This window comes from Odontomachus brunneus, unplaced genomic scaffold, assembly GCF_010583005.1.
Source record: "Odontomachus brunneus isolate Ranch 3 - 2012 unplaced genomic scaffold, Obru_v1 Obru_scaffold_013, whole genome shotgun sequence".
In the NCBI taxonomy this organism is placed as follows: domain Eukaryota; kingdom Metazoa; phylum Arthropoda; class Insecta; order Hymenoptera; family Formicidae; genus Odontomachus; species Odontomachus brunneus.
Window position 1 is genome coordinate 1,689,318 of NW_022639463.1, and position 15,967 is coordinate 1,705,284.

At 41.9% G+C, this 15,967-nt stretch overlaps 1 protein-coding gene across 5 annotated transcripts in view; it reads right to left on the minus strand.

Annotated features, from left to right (window-relative positions):
• LOC116840940 (homeotic protein antennapedia) overlaps window positions 1-15,967 on the minus strand; it is a 108,856-nt gene that overhangs the window by 71,432 nt on the left and 21,457 nt on the right. Inside the window, exon 1 of one of the 5 annotated variants that reach the window (XM_032808308.1) lies at window positions 10,268-11,033. The exons of the other annotated variants lie outside the window; for them this stretch is intronic. The gene's annotated coding sequence lies outside the window, so the exon portion shown is untranslated. Of the gene's footprint in view, window positions 1-10,267; window positions 11,034-15,967 lie in introns of those variants that run through there. 5 annotated transcript variants of the gene reach the window in all.

A 15,967-nucleotide genomic window follows, 5' to 3' on the forward strand; every position in this document is an offset into this window, starting at 1 on the left:
TCTCTCTCTCTCTCTCTCTCTCTCTCTCTCTCTCTCTCTCTCTCTCTTTCTACGCTGCGCAACACATGGCGGCGTGAAACATGGGGAAACGGCACGAATGATCGATGGGATTCTGCGCCGTTGCGGGCATGGAATGGATATACAGCCCCACCATTTTCGCCACTAGAATAAGCAGGGGAGGTCCCTCTCTCTCTCTCACTCTCTCGGACATTGACGAGCACGATACGCCGTCTGGTGGGCAGCACGCACGTGTTATCCCCGTAAGAAGTTTCAAGCGAAACTCCATAGATGGCACGCTGCACGCTGGCGCTAACAGCGCCATCCTTCAGCGAACCGTTGAACATTGTCGGTACGGAAAAAACTGGCTTGATTCGAAAGCTGATAAGTCGGCAGTGGATAAGTCTTACGGGTATCTGTGACACGAATCGTATTATCGTATCATTTAAGATTTATACCTCGATAAAACACATATTTCACTCATCAGTAGAGATGCACGGAATACTTGAACATATTCAAAGAAAAGATACAAGCAGGTAAGAGACATATATATATTCGTGAAATAAGATCATGTTGATACTACTGTGCCAAGTGAGGTTAACCATCTATCGCCCTATGTCATGTAGAACTCTGCAAATGTGATCAATTATTCGAATTGTATAATTTGTACGTGATATATCCGATTTCTTATCTATGTCTGTATTTTTACTCATATCTAATCTATCCGAGTCACTCGACGTTTGTTAAAAACGAATAATCGGATCTATTTAACTATACTGTAATTTTAAAATTCTGAGTTTCTTAATAGTCCTATTGGAAAAAAATTGATTAATATCTATTCTGTCTAAGAAGAATCATTTATAAGCTTATAGTGGCCCAATGGCACTACATATCTAATTAAATTCGAGGAAACTCATATAGCTTCTATCAATTTATAAATATTAATATGTTTGTATACGGCCGGTGAGGGTTTGTTCTTTCCGAATGCATGTCACAGCTCATCTACTTAATTGTTCACATTGTCAAATCACTCACGATCGAGCACCGTGCATGCGTGAAGTAATGCAGCTACCTCCTGGCTAGCTGTGGCTTAGGCGATTTGTTGAAACCTCAAGGTGAAATTTAGTTACGCGACACCTCGCGCGCACGTGCCCATAAACTGAGAACGCGTGAGGCATTCGTGAAATGCAACCATCAGACCACCCATGTTCTGAAGCTCCCACCACGTGCCCAACGATACGGGGTTTGTTTTCATGATCATGCGTATCGATAAAAATTCCTGAGTAAAAGTTCGACCGCGTGTTCAACAAAAAATGGCGTACGATAAAAATTATAAAGTAAACAAGTAATTTTATTCGAAAAAAATGAAGAAATTTAAAGATAATAATGTAATACGGTGAAACATAATCACTTCCCCTCGTTTATAATTTTTTTCTAATCGCTTTTAATCACTGATAATAATCAGGAATAAAGACACAAGTAACACGTGCATTAAAGGCGAGCTCGTTATATGTCCTTCATGAGAAATCAGACACTGGTAGAGCTCGTGAATTTTAGGAAGTATAATCGTTATATATAATTAGTCACACTCGCGCGGTGGCTTCACAGCGGGTATCGCACTTCCGAGAGCATTGTGGTCTATATCACGAAAGTGGCGCAAAGCACGGTAAAGCAATTGATCAATATAGCGCCAACAATCCCTTGTAGCTACTCCTCCAAGCTTCTAAGCCCCGTTTGCTTCTTCCTCCGCCTTCTTTCGTCCAAGTCCCAACGGCGCAGAGAGAACGCACCCCCATAACAAGTTTCTTACTCATCTTTTTCGTTCAATAACTCTCCATCCAAGATGGCCACCGCGGTCGTCCCTCATTGGCTAGGGGAAGGGGTGGTCGCAGGGGTCTGTACGGGGTTTGGGTGGTTGACCCGTGGTGGTGCGGTGCGGGGACGTATGAGGGGGTTGGAAGCAGTGACGCCATCTATCTTCCGTTGCCTTGGCTCGGCGTAACATAAGGCAAGATAAATTGCGGGATCTCCCGGGTTCTTGAACCTTTCTGGCAAATTGCATAAGAATATCCACCCTCCACCCCAGGCTGCCTCGTCTCTGCCCTTCCCTCCTGACTGCCATCGCGGCTCCAATGGAATTGGAATTAACTCGAATAAATCACCTTCGTGGCTCTGTACGAGTACGCAAAAGCTTCGACCGTGTTTCTATTCGACAAAGTTAAAATTTTCTTTAATGCAATACAATAGCACAGCTATTACAATTGTAGACAGTGGCCAAAATAGTGTATTAATGTTATAACTGCATTGCCGATATAAACGCTTGAACAATTTGATGATACCATTATTATCCGATTAGAACACAATGCTAACAGAGGCACATGAAAATATTATTTACATAAAATTGTGCATTTTGATATTTTAATTAATTTTATCAAAAATTAATATATATATTAATATAAAAAATATTAATATAAAAATTTTCGAAAATAGTGTAATAATACTTTAAACTATAATTTCAATGTAGTTTTGTATAGTGTAATTATTTTGCACGGCAAATCGTAAACAATAAGACTTAATCGCTAATCGAATCAAGCTAACTAATTAGTCCTAGCAAATTAATTTATAGTTGAGAATCGTAACATGATAGTCTTTTCCAATAATTGATCCATGTAGTTTTTGGAATTCACAAATGACAATATTTACATAGCGTAATGACCCATAGATACGTCACATATAATTGTTTATAAATTAACATGCTATACAAAATGTCATGTTTGCACAAAATGGTGTGTTAGAAAATGTTTGGCATGATTAGATCACCAACTATATTCTAGCTTCTTCAGACAATGCCCTGATATAGTTTATCTTAAGCTATATATTATCTACTTCATTTGTCACAATTACGGGCTCGTAACCCTTTTGCGCGCATGCTTGTAACGATATCTCGATCGCATGCCATTAGCATGACAGTTCCCCTCTTACTCGGTCAGAGAACCGAACAGGGGAAGTGGCTGGTTATCATTGCCGGCTGGCTGGTTGGTTCTCTGTATCGCTTTCCGTGTATTGCGGCAGGTCAGTAAATCCGAAACCGAGCTTTACGATTTGTTTACTCCGTACTGGGTTATGCGACTCAGTTATATAGCTGTAGGTATGCGCGAACCATGTGATCGCGGCTATAAACGCGTCTGTTATGCGCTCGTAAACCGTGAGAGCCCCACTCAACCATAGCAGCGTTTCCCCTTCCGCGGTCGAGCCTCGTAAAACGCTTGTTTTACGATTGCTGCCTATCGCTGACGATGTTGCCACCGTTCGCGTGGTGAAAGTATACAGTGTGTTATCTGAGTCGTCATTCTATCGCGTGTTCCTGTCCTTTCCCTTTCCGTTTTCGTATTCAATCCGGTCCGGGTACGTCGACACATATACGGTCGACCTTGATGATGGGCAAGGTTACTAGGTTAATTCCTATCGAGTATGCTTAATGGCTCGTAACGAATTTTTAGGCGTACTTGGTTTAATCAATGAGAAAAAATATGAGTACTCCCATTAACATTTGACTATAATTTTCCATCGACAAACTGTAATAAATTGATTAGTTTAAATAATATTTGTGATGTCTTTTCCACACTAATCAGATACTTTAAAGAAAGAAAAAAAAAAAATTGAAATAAACCCTTTGTAGAGTAGTTTCCATAATTGCTTTCACATGCTGATAGCTTTTCTAGCAAATAAAGTCACGCATAACACGATTATTTTATATCATTTTACTGTTCATCTAATCTTAGTCATCGTCTGGCACACAACTCTCATTGATCCGTCATGTCTGCTAATTTATCTTGTGTTCCGTACAATCGTGCAATTCACATCGCGGACTAATGGTTTCGTGCCACGATCAGCGCGCCTCTAGTGGTCGATGTTCCATCGACGACTGCTCTATCGGCGATGACGCCACGTCTACGTCACAGCTCGGCGAAGCGTGGCCCTGACGTCATCAGTGGCATAGAGAAGGAGCAACGGCGGAGTGGATATGACGTAACTGGACCTAGAGAGAGCGAAAGAGACAACCGGCGCCAGCCATACTGTTGTAGGTAGGGGAAGGAAGAAAAGGGAGCCATTATAGAAGGGGCGCGACTAGGCTGAATCCTCCCCACCGACCCGGTCTGCCCACCGAGGGAACAGCTGTCAGCTGCGTGGAGTTGCGGACCCCATCTCATCCACCAACCCTCCTACATTCTATTCTATATATATATGTGCGTGTGTGTGTGTTGTGCGCGAACGCGCGCGCGCGCGCATGTGTGTGTGTTGCGTGTCTCGTGTCCCAACCTAAACCCATCCAGGCACAGAATCAGCCGGGCTGCCACCCACCCCCGATGTTAAAATATTCCGGTGGAGCGAGCGTGTGCGCGCGGGACGGGAATAGCCTGAGAGAATTATGGCCGCCTCCGAGACTCAAATAACTCTTTAATCCATGGGCGCGTGTAGAGTTGCTCACGCTCCTTTCTACCGTATGCCCGTTTATCCTGCTTCCGCTCTCTTGCGCACGTTGTAATTTTCTCGTCGCAGTCGTTGATCTGATTATCGCGGTTAGTGACGTGCCAGCATTTTCTCACGTCAAATATTTGTCGCTTCGGAATATCCCAATAACTCGCGGACTAGGTGTCTATGATGCCTAAATCACTTATCAAATTCAGGGTTTTACGAAATTTTTAATCACGGGTATCACGTGTCTAAATATTCATATATGAGATTTTATATCCCAGTAATTGCTAGTCTGTAGCAAAAGCATATTTTTGGATTGTGATAATGCTAATACAAAAGAATGATATAATAAGTATAATAATTAAAATGTTGCCTACATATTCAATGTTAAAGCTACATATTCATCATTCATCATCATCTGTGTGAGAAACTATAGGACTTTGATAATTAAAATACAAAAAAGGAAATAAAATTTCCAATTTGAAAACTGTCGGTAAAACAGTCTGGATATACAATATCTTGATTACTATATAAATTTAACTAATACAGACACTACAGATGCGTACTATTAGCTCTTATTACTATATTTGGATAGAAACATTGTTTAGAACAATATATGTATACGAATAATTTGATATTAATACTTTTTTACCAACATTAAAGCAAATTTATTTTGAGAAACCTCGAAAACACATAATTTTAACTTAATCTCCGCGATGACAGAGGCTTACGGCACGAAGTAAGATAAATGACGTACATTGAGAGGACCGCTCAACATGGCGGAAAAGAGGCAGCAATATAATTCCGATATCGTCTTCGACTCTGAGTGTCTTTTTAGCGCTAGTAAACTGAGAAGGGGAAACATTAGTAATAATTTGCATAAAGAAATTAAATAAAAATATAGTTGTATCTTGAGCGCACGTTTAACGCTAATTATAACCAGTTTATAACCAGAATACGGCCTTATGTGTTTGGAAACAGTTGAATATATTTTGAGAATATGGTTTGAAAGCGTAAACTCTGGATATTTTTTTGTTCTTATACTTGAGCAATATATTTTATTATAAAGGAAGTAGAATTACGGTTCCACTTAAAATTGCAAGGTTAACGAACCCCATCACATTTTCTACAAGATAAGAATTTCGTAGAACATACACGTACTGATATACTCGAGTTTAATTAAAATGCGCGATGTACTTTTCTCTCGTTTACATGGAAATCACGAGTATATGCATGTATATATATAGACACATCCCATGGCGTGTATGCACGCGAATTAAATATCGGATAATCGTTTACGTGCAAGAACACACGGATTCGCAAGGGGCGTCAGAAAGATATATCGTTCCGCTAATTTGTTCTTCGTGAGCAAATCCATTATTAGGCGGAACACGAACTTTTACGACTAATTGTAAGTAGCGTGTGCACGCTTCAACGACTATTACAGAAACTTGCGTCAGGCACACTTCCACACGATAATTCCGATAATTCCGTGAGAATATCGGTACGTTTCTACTTAACTTTTTCTTGAGTTAGGATAGGTTCTTGCGAATTGTTAAAATGTGTTAAAATGTGTGAGGTTAGTTTTACTACTCGAGCGTACGCTTCGATTCCTTATAATCTTATCAGTGAATAATTTTAGAACGTGATGAGTTTAGTAAAAATTACGCGAGCCTTGTGTGAAATGTTATACTTCGCCTAAGACACTTTCGAAGGACCGTTCCATGGCCATTGGTCTTTTCAAGGTCGGGCAAGTACATAGTTATAAGTGGACGTGGATAACAGTCGGTCATCTGCGAAGCCATAAATCGGCGGGTGACGTGTTTCGTCTGTACCGGGAGGTACCGAAGAAAAAAAGTCAGGCAAAAAACTCCAACATTCAGCTTGTTATAAGCGATCCCCGGTTAGACGGATGCCAACCGGTAGGATGAGGTGGGACCTAAGGGAGACCGAAAAAGGGAAAGAAGGACTAGAGAAAGATCCAGAAGGAACAATGCCTAAAGTCACGAGGAAGAATGCGGTCCGTCGGGCTACGAAAAGGCACGGGTTTACTTCGTCCGCCCCTCCGTGGAAGCCCATCGATACTCTTTGCAATTCTTTCCTATCGGCGACAAATATACGAGAGAGAATATACTGTATTGCCTAACAGTACATCATGCTTATGTGAGTTGAAGTGCGATCCGACAAAAATTTGTAAATATATGAGCAATTTTAAGTGATTGTTGAAACATTCATCGACTGTATTGTAGAAGGTTCTATTAACAATATAGCCACATAAATGTAATCTGATGATTCACTGCGTAGTTATATTGTTTTTGCAAGCAAAATTATAGAAATTAACTGTAGGTATAAAGCACAGGCTCATTAAGTTTATGCTCTCATAATAATATCATAAATTATGTTCACGTTACATTTATTTTTAACAAAAATATATCTGTTAAAATTTTGAATTGATATATGTATATATATATATATATATATATATATATATATATATATATATATCTAGATTTTTTGTATATATCACATAATTCACGTCCACGATTTGAAATGTGATACTACCATATTGTATCTTTCCAAAAGAGTAAGTATCTTTCCAAAATAAGTTTCTACACGTCTATATTTTTACTAGCGAACAAATATTTATCGCGTTATGACTTTCCAACTGCAAAAGAAAGTTACATTTTTCTTTCGATTCCTTCTAAGTCTTTCTTATAACGCAACTTCGGTGATGTTCGGCCCTACTGCTCTCTCTCTTTCTCGTCGCCGAGAAAGTTTCCGCCGGTTGCGCAGCCGGCGCCTATGAGTACTCGTAGATAGGAAAAAACGAGCTGAGTGGCTGTAAGACGGAGAAGGTGGAGGCGGTGGTGGTGGCGGTGGAAGTACGCGAATAATAAAAATCAGCCTCATAATTCACGCCATGTGCCTCATCGTGGGGTGGAAGAAAAGAAGAGAGGAGTGGGAGGTTGCTCGAGCTTCTTATCTCAACGCAAGGGGTGACATTAGCGCTACTACAGCAATTTTCTCTATATTGCTTTCTGCGCACCGTCTAGATTTACCCACTGCTCTTATCAACTCGATAGAACAGGGACAAAAGAAATAATAAGCAGAATAATATGATTCATATTATGGAAAATATAATTTCTACATACATAAAACACGAATATATACACGGTAAATGTTCAGAAAAGGACTCTTTACTTATTCACTTCGATTTGAAATATATTGCAAGGAAGATAACTGAAAGTGTTTTCCAGCAAAATGCCAGTGGGCGACAGCATTGGAAATCGAGATATCATAATGTGAAATTTGTGATTTTGGTTCTTTTTCAATCGTTCACAATCGTAAAATGGATAATTCTTTATGCAAAAATAAGATGAGAGTATAAAATAAATATTTTTCAACACAAAACAAAGCTTTGTTTTTGAGAAAATCAATTTTATATATTCGCTAGGTGAATATTTAACTTATGGCACCATTTATCAAATCACAATATATAAATAACATAGTGTATAAATATACACAAAGTATAAATAAGTAAATATAACTTAAGTAAGATTGTAGAATCGACACAGAGAAAATCAACTCGTTCCGACATTATGATGTTTTCAAACGCAGGCATGAATAGAAATAGTGGTCTATAGAACGATGAAGCGTAGTCTCATTCAAACAGTATATACACACGTGAATGGTACACTGTCTTCATTGAAATATCGCGATGTAGCAGGCAGAATTGGCCGAAGAGCCTGTGACCATTACGCAAAATAAATATCGGTTTTATAATAGCGACAAGAAAATATTTGCTAGTTTAGAACAATACCTAAAATCTCCAAAATCTAAACACTTGATAAATAGACGAGCGATTAAGTAACTAGAATTCACGGAATATCCACTCGCGCCATGCGACGGCTTCCGTTTCTGGCTCGTACATGATGAAGTGAAATGGGCCAGCCACTAATCGGCAATGGCCCGAAAGACTGGCGGACCGTCGTAAACAACATCGCTATAATATATCCATGTGCTTTCACACACCCTTTATCATCACGCCAGGTACAAGATAATCAATTCGATCTCACAGAGTGGATAGTTCCTCAACATTACATAAATTGTATCATTTGAAATATGCACGATTTTTCACAGACAGATTTTCAATTATTTAACCGTATTTTTTAAAATGTCACATACAGTAAACATAAACAAATATCGTTCTATTGTTAAGAAAAGCAATTACTCAGTTTACTTTCCTTCTTTTAAACAATAGCTATTTATTAGGTCCAACTCGAAGCGATTCTAATAGATCCTATCCAATATGTTGACATAATACTACACGATATAGCTTGTACTGATTGTTAATTTTGAAACCAACGGGTTGATTCCGTCATATCATATCATCATAAATCGAGGAAACCGTATCGTCGACTTTTGAAGATAGGAGGCGATAAAAGTCAAAGCTCGAGAGCTCGAGTTTAAAAACGCGATTAAATCCGAAATTAAGAATCATTGGCGAAGATTCCCGATAGAAAAGTGGAAAGCGCGAAACACCACGCGGTAAACTCCGAGCGCGGTAGTACATACTCGTCCGTCACCACGGGCAAATGCACACACAAGCACATATTTCTAACACACAGAGTGGAGATGAGTGAGCTGGTGTGCGACGGGCGACGGCGGGGGAGACGCAAGAGGGTGGCACAGACAGGGGATGAGACGCGCGCGGAGAGTTATGACGCCACACAATTAGCAGTTCGCGTGAGAGAGATCGATCGCCGCCGAGAACATACATCAACGATGTAAACTCAGGACGCGTATCGTTTCTACGTGTACACTCGCGATTTCGCGTCGGTATGCGTAAATATGCGTGCGCGCGTGCGTGCGTGCGTGCGTGCGTGCGGGCGGGCGTTGCATGGCGCGGCGCGTTCCACTATTTTCGTCGATTTAACCGGGACGCGACGCAACACCGCGCCGCTCTGCCGGCAAATAATGCATTTTCGTTTTAGTTTAAATTGCAGCCGACGGCCGGCAGTGCCGGCCGAAAATTGGACGTTTGTTTAGCGCGCGTCGGACCGCCGTGCCAGCCGAGAGACGCCATGGTGCTTTGTCAATAGCGGGAGATTTAGTTTTGGATAGCGCTCTAGTGCTTGTGTGCGCGCCTCGACACCCGACACTAGCGCCGACGTGGCTGCCGATGGTTGCACCGATTCGTCATGTTATCGCTACTTCCGTTTATGCTTCATTAATTTTAATTAATTTCGGTATCGTTCGTTACCGCCGTTCGCGTTAGCCCCCAAGCGTGATTAATTAAAGTCGGGGTATTATCAATGTTTTTAATTAATCCGTTGTAAATTGACTTTGTAAATTATGTTTGGAACTCGCGAACCGTTATCGGGATCTGAAGTTACGGCTCGCCCCCCTCGCCATTCAGCCGTTAGAAAACCGATATTTTTCATTTATGTCGCGCGCCACGGCTAAGCCGATTATTTGCTTTTAGGAGATTTCAACTGCGCCATGATGGCTCAACTACAACTGATTTTGCAAACAGTGTGTGTATGTTTTTTGCTATTTACCGTTTGTCTCCACAGCTGTTTACTGGTTTTATTCGCTTCAACTTCGACTTGTTAGTGGCAGAATAGGTTTGTGTGGCTTTCAAATCTAACGATCAAATATTTATTCGTGGAATGTACGTATTTTCGTATTTACGCCTGCGTACTTATTCTACCAAAATTCTGGGTTGTGAAGCGCGTGTATCTACATTGTTTGTTACAATGATAATTTACAGAGAATAAATTCGCCTAATTACCTGCGATTTTTCCATCTGACGATGTGAACCTCCATTGTGGCACATAATTAGCTATGAAAAAAAGCGTTCGTAGCCGCAGTCGTTAATTAAACTGATTCACTTTAGCATCACTTCAAGACGAAGTCGTCTACTCCGGCGCACCATGGACGGAAACTGTACGGCAGTATTTCTCGAGGGGCGCGTGCCACCGCGCTAAGTTACGAGGCGTTTATGAGCCATAAGCGATTCCACGGGCTAGATAGAGTTACTTACAGGAGTTATTTCACTACTTTCAAGATGGAGAGAGAGTGGGACAGGCTAACTTTGACGCGTCTCGCAGCACCTCCGCTCCGGATAGATCAGAAGGACCGCCTGCGACTGCCTGATTTACTATGGTGGACCGAGCGTTTCTAGGGATCCAGTCTACCCTTCCTGCGGTACGACGGGATTTTGTGACGGGGGTAAAAGGGGGACGGGCTAGGGCAGAGGGATAGAAGCCTGTGAGGTGGGGCTTGTGAAGAACGACTTCGGAGAGCTTCCTACTCCAACGTGTCATCAATGCACAATGGGTGCATGCCTGTCTTACTCGTCTTACTATATCAGTCCCCACCTAATTACGGAGTTTAACGAGGAAAGTCTTAATTAAGCTTGTCGGGACTTATGTCGGTTTGCATTACATCTGTAATTTACGTTTGCCGCGACGAAAAATGTCTAATAATTTTAGCGCAGCGTTTTAAAGTGAAATTCTTATATCACGAGTGTAAAAGATTCTCACTCATTCTCATTTCCATCTCTCTCTCTCTCTCTCTCTCTCTCTCTCTAAGATAAAAAGGATGCAGAAAAATATGTGAAATATATGAATTGCAGTGCGATCATTGCTTCTTCACAAAATTGCAACTTGTTCCCCCTTTAGAGTTTACGCTTGAACTACGATTCGACGAGACCGTACGCACACAATCGTAAATTCCCGTCCACATTTTCTTGGCATAGCTGCATTTCGCACTGCAATGTAACGCGTGGAACTTGAAGTACAGCATTCCTGCATTTATTTACGTGCAACTTCTCTCTCTTGCACTTTTTTAGGTGCTTATTTAGAACTATGCACAAAACATCCACGAACTATGCGCGTTCAGCTGGATACCTCGTGATATTCGTTATGTATTCCCTAGTCGCTGCCATCGCATCGATTTATTTTTCACACTCGTAATCTTGTTTAGAATGTTCTCTAATAAACCAGAAATAAAACCGCATGTCCGTGCCGCGTTCCACCAATGGGATATCGTTCCGGCTAGCATGCCCTTTAGGGTGTGATTGCATGGTGACTGCCTGCTGCCATGAGACCGTGCAACAATGGTCCTCGGGGTGTGACCTATGCGTCCCGCGTACCCGAAAAAAATGGAGTGTGGCATAATTTCCTTTTTATTCCTTCTGATAGACTTTTTTACGGACCGGTGAGTTTCTTTGGGGAAATTAATAGCGTTTGAATGCCAGCGCTGTTTCCTTCACTGTGACATGACGAATGGGCTCTTTATCATTCGGAAGAATGCAAACATATGCGACTCTAGGAGAGTTTACGAAGGAATATTTGAAAAGTGTTACGGAACATTAATTCAAAGGTTTGAGTCGTGGATGAATACTTAATCGCTCGAAAATTCGAGACACGAATGGCAGATACCGGCCGAATATTCAATGTGATTTATGGAGATCGAGTTTAGACGATGCACCCGATCCGCCGAGCGGCGAGATCGCGATTGCACCTTATTACAAAGGATGCTAATAAAAATGCGCTGTAGATTGGATATTAAGCGCTGCAAGTGGATGTTTTAATTGCTTCCACCCCTATCCACGTTTACGTCGGCGATTCGCTTTTGAGGGTTGCTGTTACTAACGTTTGCGGGAGAGTCGTGCGGCGAAGAGGGAATGACAAACGACATCACTGGTTGGCACGGCGCTACGATGGCGGGATCCATAACTGTCATCACTTCTAAACTAGATCTGGGAGAATTCAGATTGCCTCGTCGTTTCGCGTCGACAGGTTGGGAAATACGCGAAATGTGCTGTGTGATTGAAACATGCATTTCACAATGCCATTAATAATCAATTTTACCTGGCGCACCTGACAATGAAACTAGTCGCCAGACAAGCTCGTAATAATGCCCAACAATTTTTTATATATAACCATAAATCTTAATAGATTAAGATAATATGATTTTCTCCTAGTCTTATCTTATTAAAAGAGCGTAAGTCGCTCTTATTTCTAACAATATTAACTTCTTCAGTCCACCTTGAACCATGTTCAACATTTTTTACTCGGTTTGGTGGATGCGTATGCATTAGAGTCTTCGCCCCTTTCTGAAGTCCTACGTAAATTTGCAAAGTAACAGGATTCGTTAATTATTACGTTGAAATAACGGAGAGCTTTGGCAATCGCGATCGCGACTAGTTTTCGTCGGAGATGCACAAATCAGTTCCAAATTCTTTTAGTGACAGCGCAAGAACACTAGATGTAAGAATTGCTTGGCCAAGAGGGTAATGGAACGTGACTGTCTGCACACTCGAAAGAGTGAGGAGGGTATAGGCGAGTGCGACCGCAAGGCCGCAACCGCAGCGTGGGAAGTGAAACGAGCCGAGTGGCGTGGCTTTTAATGGAGTGAGGGAAACAACATTAAGTTAAGAGCAAAGCAGGGTGTGAGAATTACACGGAAATAACCGTGGTGCTATAGAAGTAACACGAAGAGGGATAGAATACGATTCATAAACTAGCAATTATCCTGTTACCCTTCCGCAAAACATCGTGTGATCTTCGAGGAGCTGTGCAATTACTTGTTTGCAACAGCCGGATGTTGTAGCCAAGAATTCAGGGTGTAAAACACCAATGGCACCAATTTCACTTTGTGTTTGTTTCAACGGCTGAAGCGAACTACAAGACGTCAAATCAATAACGTTACTGTCGTGACAGACCCTTCGTGAAATGTTCAAGCTCGTGGATATCACTTATCTTCTTAGTCACGCTATAGCTTCAAAATGATGAACGCGGAGAATCCCAAACTCAAGTTGTTGATTCTATATTTCTCGTAGATACGTTTGTGAACTTTTTCAAAGAGTTTTTAGTCTCACAGAGCTGTGTGTGATTATTTCTTGAATCCGTTGTTCATCATATGTTTTAAAAAACGGAGATTTTACCGTATTTTATTTGTAGAAGGCATTACGTAACTGATAACAAACGGTACTTTCGAAGTATTGACGGAACAACGATTCGGAAGTTCTCGGATGTGTTACATGGGAGCTGCAGTTTATCGAATGATAAATTCCGGGGAGATAGGATCGCGGTTAGATTAAACGACGATTCCTCCTCATCTCATTTCTACCACCTATTCCATCCACAGCCTTCCCACTAGTAGTAAAATTAAATATAGGGGTCGAATTGCAGCCCCAGCGCGCGTCTGCGGTGATATAAGCTTCTCTCCTCCTTTCCCCTCTTCGTCATCTTCTTCTTTCCTTCTCTTCTTTTTTCCTTCTACCCAACATGAAAGTATGGCTTCACCGTTTGTACCCTCTCCAGGTTGCTCTAGCCACTTCTTCTACTCTTATCTACAACCGCAGACTTTTCTCCCCATCTTCGATCTGACAAACATCCCTCCTCTTGTATCAGAAAGTTACTCAACTAGCGACCCTCCGATTTAGATACCAATTCTATAGCTCGCCAACCGCTATCACGCGAGAGGGGTGCGCGTAACGAGTTTGTATCTCAAAGCATTGTGGGCTTTTTTCGACCTGATTAAAAACTTGGAGTTCTATACCGCCTATAATAACTACGAGTATTACATTATACCTCGTTCGAACCATTTTTTAAATAAAATTTATTCATATAACATTGCAACAGTATATTAAAAAGATATTTAGAAACGTTTACTTAAACTTCAAATGTACATTGTTTCCTCTAACTGGAACCAATTTTTCCTTTCTAGCATTTTAAGCTCGAATATTGATCAACAACGAAGACGACAAAAACTTTGACGGATTAAGCTTCAAGATGAAAAAAAGGTAATACAATACATCTGTTCTTCCGTGTTACAAAAATGGTTGCCAGATTTCATCTAGCTTCTTCGGCTTTGTATCCTGCAACTTTATGTTTTTCTCAGTGTTCCTTCGCAAGAAGAGCCAAAATTTGGGAATACGCGAAGGTGATGGAACAGATAAGGCTAATTCCGGGTATTTCGCACCCTGCCGCGATACGTTGAAGCCCCGGTAGAGACAAACCCCTTGCTACAGCAGCCCCTATCAAGGGAGTAAAGGGCGGTGGCGGAGGGTGGACGAGTGTGCGGGTGAGTGGAGAGCAGGGCAGAGCAGCAGCGTGCTGCCCGCACCAGGCGCCCCTTCGCATATTTCACCGGGAATTTACGAGCCTCGATACGACAGGGAAATTGCAAGAATGGCGGAGTAATCTATCTCTCCTTGCTTCTGTGGGCTCTCTCTTCTTTTCCCAGGTTCCCTTTCCCGAATGCCCTTCTTCTCGCACGTGTGTGTAGACACATAGTACACTTATATGTGCACGTCCCACGTATATATACACACACACACACACACACACACTGACACACACACACACACACGTCCGAGAAAGGAAGGAAATACTTATATTTTCCGTATAGATAAAAGGGAGAGATTTGTTCTTCCGTTTCAAATCACCGGTATCTCCTAATTGTGTTACCGGGATAAGGAACAGATCTGCTAGATGTCGCTGCGAATTCCTGGTCGGAATCGCTATGCCGTTGGTTCCTTTGTGTATTCACCAACGAGTCGCTTCCTTGATATAAAACGGCATGCATTGCGAGTATATTAACGAATTAACGATGACAACGAGGAAACAAATTAAGGAGACTGCGACAATCGTTCGTTCCGCTCGCCTCACAGCCATTTCCTATTTACATCTACCATCTCGCTCACCTGAACAACGATCAATACGTATGTGCCGCTGCAACTGCAGCAACACCGGATAAATCCGATATTTGAATCCGACATGGAAGCTGGACAGCGGAAGACAATAAATGGCCTCGCAAACATTTGGAAGAATGAACTCAGAGATTCAAGATATTTATTGAAGCAACACTTAATCTAACTTAGCCTAACCTAAGGTCTCTTTTGAGGATTTCAATGATACCAAGCGCAACTTCATCGCGTTATGGAGTTATCACCAAAAGTTGCTGAAAATCACTGAAACTCGCGTTGCATTAGTGTACGGTCATGTTCAGTTGTGCTCTTCACCACTCGTTGCTGCTCGAACTGCGCGGAGTCGACATGTCGCTGGACACAATTATGTGTAATGCACCACATTTCGTAGAGAGAAGAACACTCGTGCCCGGCGAGTCAGCGCGGAGAGAGTGAGACGAAAGTGAGTGGAAGCACCATAGGTAACTGTACTTGCTGTACATGGGTAATACATATACACGGAAGAAGGAAACTCCCTGTGTCACTGGTCGGTGTGCGCACCTATATCCACATAACGTACTGTACCGTACCCGTGGCCGGCGGCCGGTTTAATTTAACACAGCAGCTGTAATCCCATCCATTACGCCCGCGGTAATATACGATCGCTCGAGATTCATAGTCCGTTTTTTCACTAATTAACAGACGGGACAAATCGCTCCACCGATCCGCCACCGCCGCCACCACCCTCTTTCCTCCTCCTCCTCCTCCTCCTCCTCCTCCTCCTCCTCCCAC